Here is a 15,709-nt window from a genome sequence, read left to right as displayed (position 1 = left end):
CTATAAGCTAGGTGGGAATCCCGCGTGGCCTTATACAGGCGAGATTGAATACAAGGTCAACTGCAGACATGCTTTGAGCATGTCTTCGCCTCTGTGGTGGGTGAGTGGGGACTACAGCTAATATGCAATTCTTGAAGTGGATTTCGTGCAGTAGCATGTAGTTCGAGATTTCCTATTTAATGCTCAGTTGTTTCATTGCGACTATTTGAAAAAAAAATCTGAAAACATCCATTTGGCTTTTCTTTTAGAAAAAAATTTTAAATGTCAATTCATGAAAAATGAGTACAACCTTAAGTCATGATTTTTCGCTGGACTTAAGAAAACATCCTGTCTCTCTTATGTAACTTGGTTTATTGTGGCGTGTTTGAAGGGCGCAGCTAGGAAGTGATAGAGGGTGGCGCCTTTGTCTCTGAACGCCGGCAACCAAGCTGAACAATGCTGAATGTTGTTTGTACCCTCTACGGAATGATTTATTAGTGAGGGCAACATTCTACTGGCACCGATGTGCCACGGTCGTGCAGTGCATTCGGCCAGATTCTGTTAGGGAACGCGGCGCCCATCGAGCGTACTCTTCTTCACACATGGCTAGGCAGCACTCTCCTATTTGTACTCGAGGGGCGGAAACTGTTGTTCATTGGTTGCCGTCTGTTGTCACACCTCCGCATTTCACTGTACCACTTGGGACTCCCAAGTCTTCTAGCGTGTGTCAGTTCAACGATGGGCCAACCACACGAGCATCAGAAACGCACACATGTTTGAATGCAGCATGGTGGTAAAACATACCCAGAATTCTAGTGTCTCTAGTCATGAAATAAGTAGTCAATTTATGAACCTTTTTACTTTTATCTGGATGTGTGCACAAGACCATGAACTGGGGACGGATAGGATGTAAGGCACGAAAGTCGTGACTGAAGAAGAGTCAGAAGGTTCAACGTGGAAACAAGCCTCGCATTGGAGAGGAGGACCTTGTTCTAGTCCAGGCAAGGTAGTGCTGATCTCGGTCGCCCCAGTAACGCGCAGACCGCACACCACGGACTCAGAGTGAGGAGGAATGGCAGCGGACGGCGCAGACAACAGGACACCCACCCGCAGTGGTCGCCATGACGACGAGGACGGTCTCGGGCCGAGCAAACAAGCGACATGCCACGGCTGTCAGTTCCAGGATGATGGAAGGATGTGCCTCCCCGAGTCGTGGTGAGTGTGGGTGTATCAGAAGCGAGACGCTGCTGTTCCTTCAGATAAACGTGTTGTAAGCCCTCATTCTATCAAAACCAACGGGAGCCCACGTCTACGACACGCGCTGGGCTACGAGTTAACTAAGAAAAATCAAACCAAAAAAATTACCAAATCTCTACAACCACGTAGTAATTCAAACTCAGCCCGATTCCGCGGTGACGAGCCAAACCAATTAACAGTAAACTTTCAGAATAGTAAGTAAAAGACAGAGAGCTAAGGCGGGTTTGCACTAATGCGACAATAAAAATCAAGTAAATGAAAATCATTATTTATATACGGTGAAAGTATTACAATATTGAGTAACAAAATACATAGTACCAACAATTAAGAAGTTATTCCCTAGATTACATAAATATAGGAACAATCCCTTTAAATATTAAGTAAATTTTCCAAGAAAAAATTGTAAATATCACAGACCCTTGCGTTACATACCAACATTAAAACTAATTAAAATAAAGGTATATTTTAAAATATTACAAGAAAATAACTACAAAAATATTTAAAAGGCCTTCTACGTGTATTTTCGTGCTGCACAGCTTTATTAAACACACAATGACCTTAAACAAATAGTTAAAAGTTCATAAATGTCCTGCCCGGCCAACCTATAAACGTAGTACGCATTAACTACTGTTACGTTTCAAAAGGAAAAATAAAAGTTTTCAGCGACCAAATAAACTTGAATATAAAATTGTCACTGGCATTTTTTCTGTCGCTTATCTTTTATTTCACCAAGGCTGTTCCTGTACGAATACACAGGCTGTAGACAGGGTTGAAAAGGTTGCAAAAAATGCGAGTTCTTGATACGTTGTGTAGTGACAATTATTTTTGCATTTACTTAAAATTTCAAACTGTTCTGCCGGGGATGACTTAAGAACTACAGGCCGACGCTTTACATTGGTTGTTCCGGTAGTGAGGGTTAGCACACTGGCCAGTGTTCTATGCTCAGTATTGCACAATTCGTGTGCAAATAGGTCCGTAGCAAAATTCGCCGCCGCAGCCCATTTCTTCGCCGCCCTGGCTCACACGCGTCCGTTCACTGTCAGCTCCACATCACGAGGAGTCCTGGGGCTCTGTTCCGAAATGTGTTAGCCTCGTCTTGTGACTACCCGCCTTGCAACAATATCCGCATTCTCAAATTACAAGAACACGGGTGGGCGACATCAAGACTCCCGCCTACTCGTCGTAGCCTCCGAGCACTGCTGACTAGGCGGTACCAATACTGTTCAATGCTGGGGAAGTAGCGTTATTATTTTCTGCTGTACCCACGAGCCGAAGCCGTCAAGATGGAAGTGCATGGTGCCTATGAACGAAACACGAAGACCAATACATGTTTTAGACCCTGTCATTGCATTTTATTTTTTTAATTTTGTATATACTTTATTATGAAATTATGCAAAAATGTTTTTATTAATAGTATTTATTTCATACCAGTTAGACCTACAGAAATTTTTAAGAATTGAATTAAATATATACAATAAAAACAAACGTCATTAAAAATTATATGTTTATATCAATTTTGTAACTGAAATAAATTTACAATGTCCGTATATTATTGATATTCAAACGAACAATTTATAGGTATGTGAGGAGATTTTCGTTAACTTTTAACTTTAACTTTCTTTAACTTAGGACTTGACTTATCTGTAAGTTTGCTTGTTTATAGGTTAATATTAAAAAAATGGTTTATTACAATACTCAAAAATGTTAATAAGTTATACTTTGACATGCTTTAACCTGCTGGGCATTCATCTGTCGTAGCGTCCCACATAACCTCAATGGGGGCATTGACGTTAACGAAAACACCACAACCGGTGAAAGTCCCAGACATGTCAGGATCGTTTGAATTTACCGTACTGTGTTATTGTGGATAATTAATAAAAATTTGCATTAGTAGTAATAAAAATATTAAATGAGATAATTCAGCAAACATATTGTCAATACAACAAACATAAATATGTGGAAGTGAAAAGGGTTAAAATACAGAAAATGATTACGGACAAACAAAGAACATACAAATGTCGGATTGGTGCTGACTGTAATTATTGGCCTTTTAAAATAAAATATGAAATAACATTAACAGTCACGTTAACAACACTTATTCTACCATAATTGAGGATTAAGACTTGGTGACAAGCTCGCCCATAACTAGGTACGTACCTTATTAACTACACATCAAAACATGTTAATTAAAACATTGGGTGAAGACAAAATATTTAAATAGTTGATTAAAATTTTTTTTAACCATTCTTCTTTTAATGGTTTCTTGACAGTTGATTTTAGCCGACGAAAGTTCAAAGCATTATAGATCATTCTTCCTAGATTTCAAAGTTAAAGTTAAATAGCCGAAACATTTATATCGTCCAAAACCAAATGAGATTCCGTCGCTGTAGACACATATAGGTTACATAACCTTTTAAATTCTGGCCTTTACTGTTAACTATGTTTCCCTCTCTGGAACACCAAAGCCAGGAGGTGGCCCATGACTCGAACCGCTATGAAATAAAATAAACAAAGTTTTAACACCAATCCTCAAAATAATTATCATGGGATACACTTTCACCTGAGACAAAAGTTCTACTCACCCAAAACTGCGGTTAAAATTTAGATGTTACATAATTAATTAAATTTTTACATCAGCACCAAAAAATGTGTAAAAGATGGTGGAAATTAATTCTAGAAGGGCAAGTAAGTCTTTTTAGTTTGGCATGCCAGAAATTATAGAGTTAACCACAAGTAGGTGGTACCAAAATAAACAAGCTAGCCATAGAACTATTACTGTAACTTTTTCTTTTATACATTTGGATGTACTAGAAACAGACACAATTGAAATATTATTTTTAGCAATTCTGGAAAAATACAAAGCTTTAACAATATATAGGTAAAGAAAATATTTAGTAATAAATAAAAATAAAATACAAACTTTGCCATAAAAACATTATAAAAGTAAATAACAAACAATTAAAATATAATAATTAAGTTAAAAGTGCCGGAATTAGAAACGGCACAATACAACACAGTAATAAACTAACACAAATAACCCATTTAAAAAGTATGACTCGTCAATTTGGACTATTAAGATAGCACATTAATAATTACTGTGGATGTGGACTATCCCTATAAATTAAATGCATGGTATTTTACGATTATGTATATATCACAAGTTTCATAATATGTTAAAATAATAAATTAGCCCATCAAGAAGGAACAATTCATCTAATTAAGTCCAGAAATTGACAGAATTTTTTCAAACGACACATCAAGTTGCATTATTTTTTTCAAGTGACGTTTAGAAGAAAATTATTAAAAAAAAACATCCACTGTTAACATTTTTGTAGAATCAATGACTTACAATTTTGGTATATTTTCAATATTTGGTTACATTTACAGCAATTCCTACCCAGATATACAACCACTGAAGTACAACATCAAATTTACCAAGGAAAAAAAAAATATATAAAAATTAATCAATACTTTACTTCGGTTTTGGTTGCATAATAACTTCCTTGTATAAGTAAACTTATTATTGCAGTGCAAAAGTGTGGTTTTATGTAAAAAAAAAAGTTTTAAAAAGCTCTATCCTTGTGAAGCTCTATTAGCGGTACAACATCAATGAATGAAATGTTGCAGTGCACACTTCAGCAGCGATGTCTTCATGGTTTTAAGAACATGGAAGCTTAAAAAAGAAAACCATATTAAATAAAATATTTTGTAATTTAAACTAATTCGATTTTTTATTTCAGAAATTAATTCTTCTGTGTTATACATCCTACGAAAAAATTAACTACACAAATTAAAAGAAGTCTAATAATAGTAAATACCGACTATATTCCATAAGCACAGTTTACAGAAAATATTTGTATCTAAATATATTTTGTGACATATCGACAAGCAGAGACACTTTAGGTTGTGATTAAGCCCGTCTCTCATCCCGATAGGTATCAAAGTAAGTATGACAGTTTGTACATCAGTAGAGAAGAATTAATTCTGTTCTTAACAAACACGATACATAATGTGCCAAAAGAAAAACCGCCTCTATAGTTTCCGACCAAAGCAGCCACATATATGCGTATAAATAAACACATTGCTATAATCTGACCAAATACTGAAAGGACACGAACATTTCAGCAGTGGAATCTAAAATAATGTAACCTGGGGAATGGATATTGTTTTTTTCTATACCTAATTTGCCTAAAATTCAACAAAAGGTGTCTTAATATACTATTTATAAAAATATTCTGTGCAATTTTTAACTAAAAAAATTGAATTTTTCTGCTATGCTATTGTGAAAATCCAGTAATGTTAAGTAAAAAAGAATATAATGGAAATGGGGTCTGATTTAATGTATGTTTTTTTAATGATATAACTATATAATTACCTACACGCAGTTAGTCACTTCATCGAGATAACTCACAGCAGTAATTTCCTCATTTAACTTTTCGAGTTTAAAATGCTACCGATTTTTTAAAAATTTGATTAATTACTAAACAAGTTTGAAAAATAAAAATCTTACCAACTGAGACAAAGGAAAAATCACATATTTTAACGTAATAGTAATGCCCATCATTCTTAAATTCGTTGTGAAATAAAACTAGCTCGCTTTTCGATTTAACAGGGGTGCAGTACCTATACATAATTAGTTTATCCATAAATAATATGTGGAAACTTATTTACTTACAAACGTAGGTGTGTTCAATTAGAGTTAACTTTTTGTTCAAGGTTGTTGTGCTCATATTTTTTTTTTTACTATTAAGTAACAAATAAAGACTATATAGTATGAAATAACTGAACCAACAGGCTTAGTTATGTATTAAAAGTTATTACAGTAATTAGATATAGAAGAAGAAAAATGCTTGCTTAAAGTACAATTTGTGTAGTGTAATATATATATATATATATATATATATATATATATAAAGTTTTTTCCGTTGATGGGATTTGAATCCAATCAAAAATAACTACATATGATACGGAAGCGCACATTTTGCCAATACGCCATCAAAGCACAATAAAAAAATCCAAAGAGATTGTGAGTAATCAAAGTAGTAATGCCAAATTTCTAACGTATTTTTAAAGGCGCTATTACGCATTTCTATGAATTTTTAAGTTTTCAATTTGTATTCTAGAATAGTTTTGCTACCAAACATTTCATTTGGCACGCCAGTAAGATTAGTGCGTCCTCCAATGTTTACGGATTGGGATATATATAGGTTTCTGCTGCAACACGTGGGTCCGCCATGTTGACGACTTCGGTTCGAGTGTAGCGATGACTGGTTCTCCCGCCTGCGGGCCTCATTGTGGTGTTCTCAGATACTAACAATACACAGGCGGGAGTTCGACCGCAGATCGTCGCTTGTGACAACAGTTCGTCAATTTCCAAGATCCTGTGCTCGAGGCTACAATCACTGGGTACAGGAATGAACTATTCATATCGCAGGCACTGTCATTAATGGGCGTAGCCTCGCAACTGGGGTGCTTGTAAAATGACACTCTTGGTTGTAGAGAGCGCCCGTAGCTTGGGGATCGTCCATTAATCACGTGAGGCTCGAAAAAAAGGGGGGGGGGGAGGAAATTCACGAAACATCACAAGGGGGAGGGGGGTGTAGAGAGATATCACGTGTATTTTTTTTTCCGCCCGATTTCTACTAAACCGAAAAGCGATGCGTGACCTTGACTCGCCGTAGCCAGGCAACAATATCCCCGCCCGCCGCAACATGAACCACCCGGCTCGGCTTGCCAGTCGCTAGTAAGACTGTGATTTTGGCGCCGAATACATGCGTAAATCACATATAAGCCTTTCCTTTATTATTTTTATGCCAGTGAGAATAAACCTGTAACCTTAATGTGTGTCTGGACATTTTTATCACTGTGCTTAATTTTCCAGAATTAAATTAGATTATACCTATATTTAAAGATAATATTCCGAAATTTTTAAAAAATATTTTGCACCAAAAAATACACGTGATTTATTGGGTGGAGGGGGGGTTAAAAATTAGCTAAAAAAACATCACGTGATTAATGGACGACCCCTTGTCGTTAGCATCAGAGAACACGCACGTCTACCGCCTACTCGCAGTGTGCATTTCAGAATCGAGTCCCAGGTCTGACCACCGCCGACGCACGGCGCTCGCTTCGCGTGACGTCACAGTCCACTCATCGCGCGCCCAGCGGCCGCCCAAGGCAACAAGATATTACAAACGTAAAAGTATTTAAATGAAATTAAGGCCTTTAAAAAGTGCAAACGGTATATTAAAACCATAATGAATAATAAATTTTAAATAAAAGGGTAATTAATAATTTTATTAGATTGATCAAAATTAATTAACACTTAAATTCAGCAAATATTCAGTTCAACGTTCAACCAATGGCCAACGTTGGGTAAACTAAAAAAAATTGGTTGTCTGTAAAGTCGGTTTACGGACGATCGTTTAACGTGACAACGTCATAACAAAACATTGATGAAATGATTGCATACTTTTATGAATAAAATTGAATCATTTGTATTTTAATAATAAAAGAATAAATACTTGAAATTTTACTAGTAATCAGATTTTTAAAATGCAAGAATAATTAACCTTTATTGCCGAAATTTTTGTTCTAATAAGCAATGAAAACCACATTAACTTTTCACTTCACTTTATAAACAGTCGACGAAACAGTTCACGTGTAGATGTAAGTTGTGTGCTGTCGCTGTCTTTCTTCTCCTCGGACACACAGGCCAATCGAGTGGAAGAGAGATAGATGCGGCGCAAGCGTAATATGAGCGTAACGGGACACAGCGCAACGGGACACTTTTTCGTGCGTGCAGCCGGCGTTCATCGATTTATTAGACGTTTTTACGTCAAAAAAAAAAAAAAAAGCTCTTGTAACTCTGTACATGTGATAGAAGTGAAACTTGTTTGGCAATTCAAACCTCGACTCGTGTAAGTAAATCGTAAGGGGTAAAACGGCAGCGAGAGAAAAAGCGAGAAAGACAATATTTCAAAATAAGCGTTTATTAAAAAAATAATTACTCATTTGAAAATAACTGTTCAGTATCAATAATTATTAATTAACAATAAATATTACTCACTGTTGAAATAATCACAGCATAAAATGTTATATTAAGATTATCAGGACCCCAACTATAGCACGAAAACTATTCTAAATTCAATTTATACTCATTTTAAAAAGTAACTCAAATTCAATAAATTTTATTCTCAGCCACATTTATGAAATTACTTAGTATTACTCAGCAAAACCACTTATACAATTTAATAACAAGGTAATACAGCGCAGGAATTTTGGCTTTCATTTCTTTTTCAAGTTTTTAAGAATGCTAACTTTCCATTATTATTATTAATTTGTTTCAAATAGAAATAAATAAATAAACACGAATTAACAAAATTATTACTCACTTCAAAATAACAGGTAAGGATATAAATTATTTATCAATCAATATTGATTAATAAACAATAACTATTACTCAAAGTTGAAATACTCAAACCATAAAGCATTTTTTTTTGTAAATATCAAAGCTAGGATTGATTATAATAAATTAGTTTTTAATTCATGTATAGATTATATGTGATCGAGCATTTTTCTAGACTGATTTTGTTGTTCTGCAAATATCGCTTTATCATTGAATTATAATGCAATATGCTATATAGACACCGGAATGTGTTCATAGGCATTGATAATGTTCTGCCGTCGAATGAATGAACAATGAGTAACATGTCCGCCGCTCCGCGACGCGAAATCTTAACGGCAAGAACCTTCCTCACAGTAATTCTTTAAATTATAAACATATTGCCACAAAGTGAAAAAAAAAATATTCTACGCACGGGATTTGTTTAAACTTCTTTTAAACTAGCTTATTCTTAGTTGGACTCAACTTATTTACACGCTCGTGGGCTCATAATTATAATACGGTGTGTGATTTAGTTAATCAAATAATAATACGTGACAAATAATAATAAAAAGTACAATTTGGAAGACGATTTATATAAATGTGAAATAACTAAGTGATAGTTACCTAGCAGATGAAACCGTTTTTTTTTTCATACTTATACATTTTAGAGTATGTTTGATTTTCCCAAACATTGTATTGACAGCACAGCTCCTTCGCGAAAGATTGTTGCTTTATCCTTCGCAGAACACTCAGTGGAAAAAGGCTTCATAATTCGTTATGGTCTACGTAAGACTATAGCCAACTTCCTCCAATCAAAGAAACGATACATTTGTGAACCCATATAAATCCAACAGGGAATATAGTTACAAATTGAGTATGATCTGGAAACCTCTTTTCAGAAACCTTTAAAACCAATCAGCAAAAGACAAATCGGCTCTAACTTGTCAATTAACCCAGCCAACCAAAAAATAAGTCACTGATTGGCTAGTAGCCCCGACCATCATAGAAGCACATCTTCCTGACGATGGCGACTGCAATGTCGACCGAAACGTTGATGAAAACTTCGCCCAAAATTCAAGTCACTTTAGACAATGGCTGCGCAGTACTGCGATCTTTATTAACCCTGCAGGACTCAGGTGCCAAGGTTTTACGCCAAGACTCATGTGGGGTCTGAGAGACCCCAAAAACATTTTTGTATATATATTTTATGAAATGACATAATTTAAAACCGACCATTAATATTTGTTATCTGACGTTCGGTAATCACTTTTATAGCAAAATATTAAGATTTAATGTGAATACACAGAATTTAACATAAATCAATACAAAACACTATTTTTATGAATGAAAATCATATCATTTCACAATACTTTGACAAAAATTATTCAAAACGAAAAGCAAGCTGTATTAAATAAAATAAATTAATAAACATTATTGTAGACTGTCATTTCTGATATTTAAATCTCTGGATTCAGTTGCTGTCCTCTGTAGTTTCAGGTGCACAATTCCTGCAAAATGGAACAATGTGGTCAGTACAAATGTGACTTTTGCAGTGCACACACTGCACGTTTGTCTTCCTGTCTTTTGACCGTGGACACACAGTGCACCGTGAGCGTCTAGATAGTTTTGTAGGAGGCTGAGTATCCTTATCATCATGTTTTACAGGTTTTAATTTTGCCTGCAGCTCTCTTCTAAGACAAGGGACTTGGTGTCTTTAGGTACTGCATTTATTGACGAGTTCAAGTCCTAGTGTTTTCAAATAAGTTCTCCTGTTCATCTCGCTCTTTGAATTGCTCTGAAAAATGATTTGGGAATTTATTCCAGCAACATTCATTAGAGCAAAAAATACTGTCAGTGGCCACCGCCTGCTGTTGCGAGACACATCATATAGAGATGATAGTTGATCTACCATGTCTACTCCTCCCTTTGTGAGATTGTAGTCAGTTATTATTTCTGGTTTTTTTTTCTGGCCAGTGCTCTCATCAATTTTTGCATCGTGATGCATTGTAGATAATAAAATTACAACTTTTCCTTTCTTAGGAACATGAGATACTAAGGTGACATCTTTGCAGAAACCAAAAAGACTCGAACCAATGGGTTTTCCTTTCGTTTCTGAAAATTCAGGAGGTATTTCCCTCTTGTTCTTGCGTATCGTTCCTAGGAGTGTAAGTTTATGATCCTGCAGCAAACTTATTGCTAGAGGATAGCTAGTAAACCAATTGTCTGTTGTTACATTTCGTCCTGACCCGGAAATTGGGGCTACCATTCTAATAACAACATCATGAGGTGAGTTACTCAACTTGTATGGGCCTTCTGGTTGATTTCCCACATAAATTTCTAGGTTATTTGTGTAATACATCCTTGCATCTACAAGGGCATATATTTTGATGCCATATTTAGACGGTTTACTTGGAATGTATTGTCTAAAACTAGCACGTCCCCTGAATGCTTCCAGTTTTTCGTCGATTGTCACATAAGCACCAAGCGAGTAATTATTTATGCAGTTTTTTACAAACGCTTCAAAGAAGTCTCTAATAGCTGCAATCTTATCAGTTGTTGCCCTTTCTTCACGTGTACCTGCATCATCGAACCGAAGGCACTGTAGGAGAAACTTGAATCGAAAGAGTGACATCGTAAGTCTGAAAATCTCTATGCCAGTGCCATCTTCCGCCCACAAATCCCTTAGATTTTGCCTTCCAGATTTGAAAACTCCAGCTAAATAGAGTAAACCCATGACGGCTAGTAATTCTGTTATCTCAGTTTCCCTTACCCGCTGCTTATCAGAATACGAAGCACTTACTTTTCGTATACGCTCGTTAGTGTTTTCAACAATGTTCTCCAACATGTCCGATGTGAAAAACAAAAATAGTGCATCCATTACTGTCAAAGCATTTCGAGCTGATCCACGCACTCCTGGTAATTTGCTTACTATATTATGGCTCCTAGTACGGCATGTAGCTGATGATGCATTCTGTCTCCATTTTGTTATCTTATCTCGTCCTACGTAATACTTATTATTAGCATTACCTGAATCCACTTCTGAGCTCTCATCTGACGTGTCAGCGTCCTCTTCTGTTCCAGTCTCATGTTCACTTTCACTTACATTGTCTTCTTCTTGATCCTCATCTTCAGGAAATGCCGCATTATCTTGTCCTCCAGGGCTACCTGATGATCCGTCTTCTGCTTCCAATTCCTCTTCCACTTCACGCAGGAGTTTATGTAATCGCTCCTGTTCAGCTTTCCATGGGCATGTCATCTAAAGATAAAAAATATCACAATAAAATTTGACACACATAAAAAAACGTCTTACATTTTACAGAATTACATGGCTGTTGCAGGGTAAATTTGTTTATTTACTTACCTTGTTGACATGAGAAAATACCGTGAGAACTCAGGTGGGGTCTGTAGGACCCCAGGCGACTTTCGTAGGTCCTCACAGGCAAACGACTAAACGGAAACTGTCAATCGTGGTGGCAGCATTATCTACCCTCCCAATCTTGAAGGTACCTGGAGCCACAAGGCAGACGCGCGCGCAACATAGTGGTAGCTTCAGAAAACATTTAGCCTGGGGTCTGCCAGACCCCACCTGAGTCCTGCAGGGTTAACCATTGTCTGTATCTGTACGTATATGTGATACAATAATACACACATCCACAAAGTTTCGCGCTTTTCCTTTAAAAAAATGTACTTATAACTAAAAATGAAGACCTTCCAAGATCAGTTTCTCAACAAGTTATGGCAGTACAGTTTTAATTGTGCGATATGTTCATCTGTAAGGTCGTTGCGTGGTTGTGCCTTTACCTGACACCACGGACGTTGTGTACTTCGCGCGTGCCTTCTGCGCAGGCAGTCGTGATTTAAACAGCACACTGCTGGTTGGAGATGTTCATCTGTTAGGTCTCCGTGTGTTCGTGCCTTTGCCTGACACCACGGACGTTGCGTTCTTCGCGCCGACCTTATGGCCAGGCTTCCGTGACCCGAACAGCGCATAGCTGGTTATGAGCTAGCAATCGTGTTAGACTTGGCCAGCATAACAAACCGTTAGCCCGCGGCTGTAAATCAAACCTCCATCGCCAGGTCCGGGCGACGCCGCAAGTGCTGGGTTATTTATCTTGTCTAATTTTACCAGCATCGCGCACACAGCGCGCGCCTATACCAGGGACAGCCTGCGGCCGCTCAGTTGTTAGTTGTCTTCCCCATCTGTTCACTTGGAGGGCGGCCATTTTATAAGTCGTTATTCTGCCAATTTCGGATCCGACTCCCACGCCCAAACATAGACCGTCATCACTGACTCCCCAGAACAGTAACAATGCTCTAAAAGGAAAATTGTCAATAAAGAATTTTCGGCCTTAATTAAATATTATAAGTGCAGATCCGGTAATCAAAGAGTTCTAAGACCACTATAATTTTCCAGAGATCATGTCGCCTATAGGATCTGTGTGCAATCACCAGATGTATATCTCTACTTTCCTATCTACCTTTCTTGTAACTCAAATGCAACCACATACTACACAGATAGAAAGAGAATGTGAAGGAGATTAAGAAATTCTTAAAATAAACTAGACTTTTGCATTTTAAAATAATCTTTTAATGCATAATGAAAATCTATAATAATAAAAAAATGTTCAAGGTAAAAAGTCTGTACACTGGATGAAATGATGGGGAAAAAAACTGAACATGGCTGCTAACATTACTTGGAACTAAAAATTATAGTTTTTATGTTTTGTCTGTTTGTTTGTTGTTTATTTTTGTTCGTTGGTTAGAATGTATGTTTTTTGGCTCCGACATCACTCGAAAACAACTTAATAGATTTTGACGAGATTTATTTATTATTAAGATCTTTGGCTAAATTCTATACTAGGCTATATGTAGCTCAAGAATTATACCCTTAAAGGGTTAAAAAGTGTAAATATGGTTTTAAGATATTTATATCTCCAAAGCTAATCAAGCATAATGAAAGATATTGGGTACCATTAATAAACATATCAAAATAATTAACAACAATTTCACAATTTTCTGCAATTCATGTCCAAGAGTTGTTAAAGGGGTACACATGGTATAAAAATAAAAATGCACATGCGTCTATTAGAACTAAAGGTAATATAGATTAACAAATTGTAATTTTTTTAAAAATTTTTTTGTTATTTTACATTTCAGGAGGTGAAAAGGGGATGAGTTTTGATTTATTTAACATAAATCATATCTCCAAAACTGATAAAGTAAGACATATTAAAAAAATTGTTAAGGGCAATAAAAAATGTTTAATTAAAGTAATGTTTTTACATTTTGCAAGATTCTACCCTTAAGGGGTGTAAAATTTTGGTTTTAAGAGAATAAAATGCAAACTTCCGTATTAGTTAGATCTAACGGTAAGAAATTAAGAATGAACAACATGAATATAGAGTAACAAATTGAAATTCTTCAATTTTTCGAAATTCAACCATTAAGGGGGTGAAAAAGAGGTAAATTTGTTTTTGAGTTAATTATATCTCCAAAGCTAATCAAGCATTATGAAATATATTGGGTATCAATAATGAACATTCTTAAACAACCAATCACAATTTTACCATTTTACAAAAATCATCTCGTAAGGGGTGAAAAGTTGTAAGCATGGTTTTAAAAAGTACATACTTCCATATCTGTTAGAACTAGAGGTGAAAAACTAAGGCTGAACATATGTATTTAGGGTTACATATTGTATTTTTTTTTCAGTTCATCGAAATTTGTTGCTTAAGAGGGTGAAAGGGGTAAATCTTAATTTTAAAACATTGTATCTCCAATAATATAAAACTAATATGTATAATACTTGATAAGAATAATCAAAATAATAAACATTACATTACATTTTTCCACTTTGTGAGATTCCACCCCTAAGGGGTGTAAAAATTTGGTTTTGAAAAAATAAAATTTATTCTTCCGAATCTACTAGATCCAAAGGTAAGAAACTAAGAATGAACAACATAAATATATAGTTACGGATTGAATATATGTTTTTAATTTCTCTAAATTTAAATTTTAGGGGGTGAAAAAGGGGTAAAATGTTTTTGAGATAGTTATTTACACCTCCCAAACTAATCAAGCATTATGAAATTTATTGAATACATATCAATAATGAACATACTAAAACTACCAACCATAATTTTACCATTTTGTACAATTCAACCCCAAAGGCTTGTGAAAGGGGTAAGCGTGCTTATACTAAATTGCATAATTCCGTATCTATTAGAATGACAGGAGAGAAACTAATGCTGAACAACATGTTTGTAGAGTTACATATTGTATATTTTTACTTTCATCTAAATTTGTAATTTAAGGGGGTAAAAAGTGGGTATCTTTTTATTTATTTAAAAAAAATCTTATCTCCGAAACTAACAAAGTATGACGTAAAATATTTGGTAAGAATAGCAAAAAATAATAAACAACATATTATGTTTGTAACATTTTGAGAAATTCCAACCTTACGGGCTCTAGAAGGTGAAATTTTAGTTATAAGGAAATAAATGCTTACTTCAGAATGAACTGGATTTAAAAGTAAGGAGCTGGAATGAATAAAATGAATATATAGTTAACAATTAATTTATTAATTTATTTTAAGTTTTAGAAATTCTGCCTTTAAAGGGGCCTGACAAGGGGTAAGTATTGTTTCATCATAAAACATAATATCTCACAGCAAATAAAATAATTTTAACTAATTAATAACAACTAATGTTGGTCCTTTTTCCATCATTACGTGTGAAAACCATTTCTAAAACTGTCCTTTAACCTTCTTATTTGTAAAACTAATTGGACACAAAATGCATTACATTCGAATGTCAGTTCTTTGAATGATTCTTGATGGGAAGATTGATATAATGTTTTACCTTGCATACACTAGTGCTATTTTGCTAAAATAACCTTAGAAATGGACAAACAACTAAATGCAATAATAATACACAAAGCTGATTTTGGCTGGTTCTCTATGATTGTAGTACCAAGATCATGGTTGTTAATACTGCTGTGATAATACCTTAATGGCTCACTGTACATCCAAAGTTATAGCTTGTGAGTGCAGTAGCAGGGCCATGGCTGGAAATCCTGCTGTGCTAG

At 35.4% G+C, this 15,709-nt stretch overlaps 1 protein-coding gene and 1 long non-coding RNA gene across 3 annotated transcripts in view; one reads left to right on the top strand and one right to left on the bottom strand.

Moving 5' to 3' along the window:
• The window catches only part of LOC134529607 (ribonucleoprotein PTB-binding 1-like), a 101,842-nt gene that overhangs the window by 61,258 nt on the left and 24,875 nt on the right, over nt 1-15,709 (top strand). The gene's annotated exons all lie outside the window — the stretch shown is intronic.
• LOC134528815 (uncharacterized) lies at nt 1,493-3,953 on the bottom strand. The gene is made up of 3 exons (XR_010074428.1): nt 3,819-3,953; nt 3,394-3,728; nt 1,493-2,536 (listed from the first exon to the last, which is right to left on the bottom strand). It is a non-coding gene; the product is annotated as an uncharacterized LOC134528815 (long non-coding RNA).

Source organism: Bacillus rossius, chromosome 2 (assembly GCF_032445375.1).
Source record: "Bacillus rossius redtenbacheri isolate Brsri chromosome 2, Brsri_v3, whole genome shotgun sequence".
Classification (NCBI taxonomy): Eukaryota; Metazoa; Arthropoda; class Insecta; order Phasmatodea; family Bacillidae; genus Bacillus; species Bacillus rossius.
The sequence above is the reverse complement of the archived record's forward strand: the minus strand, read 5'-3'. Positions and strand labels throughout refer to the sequence as shown.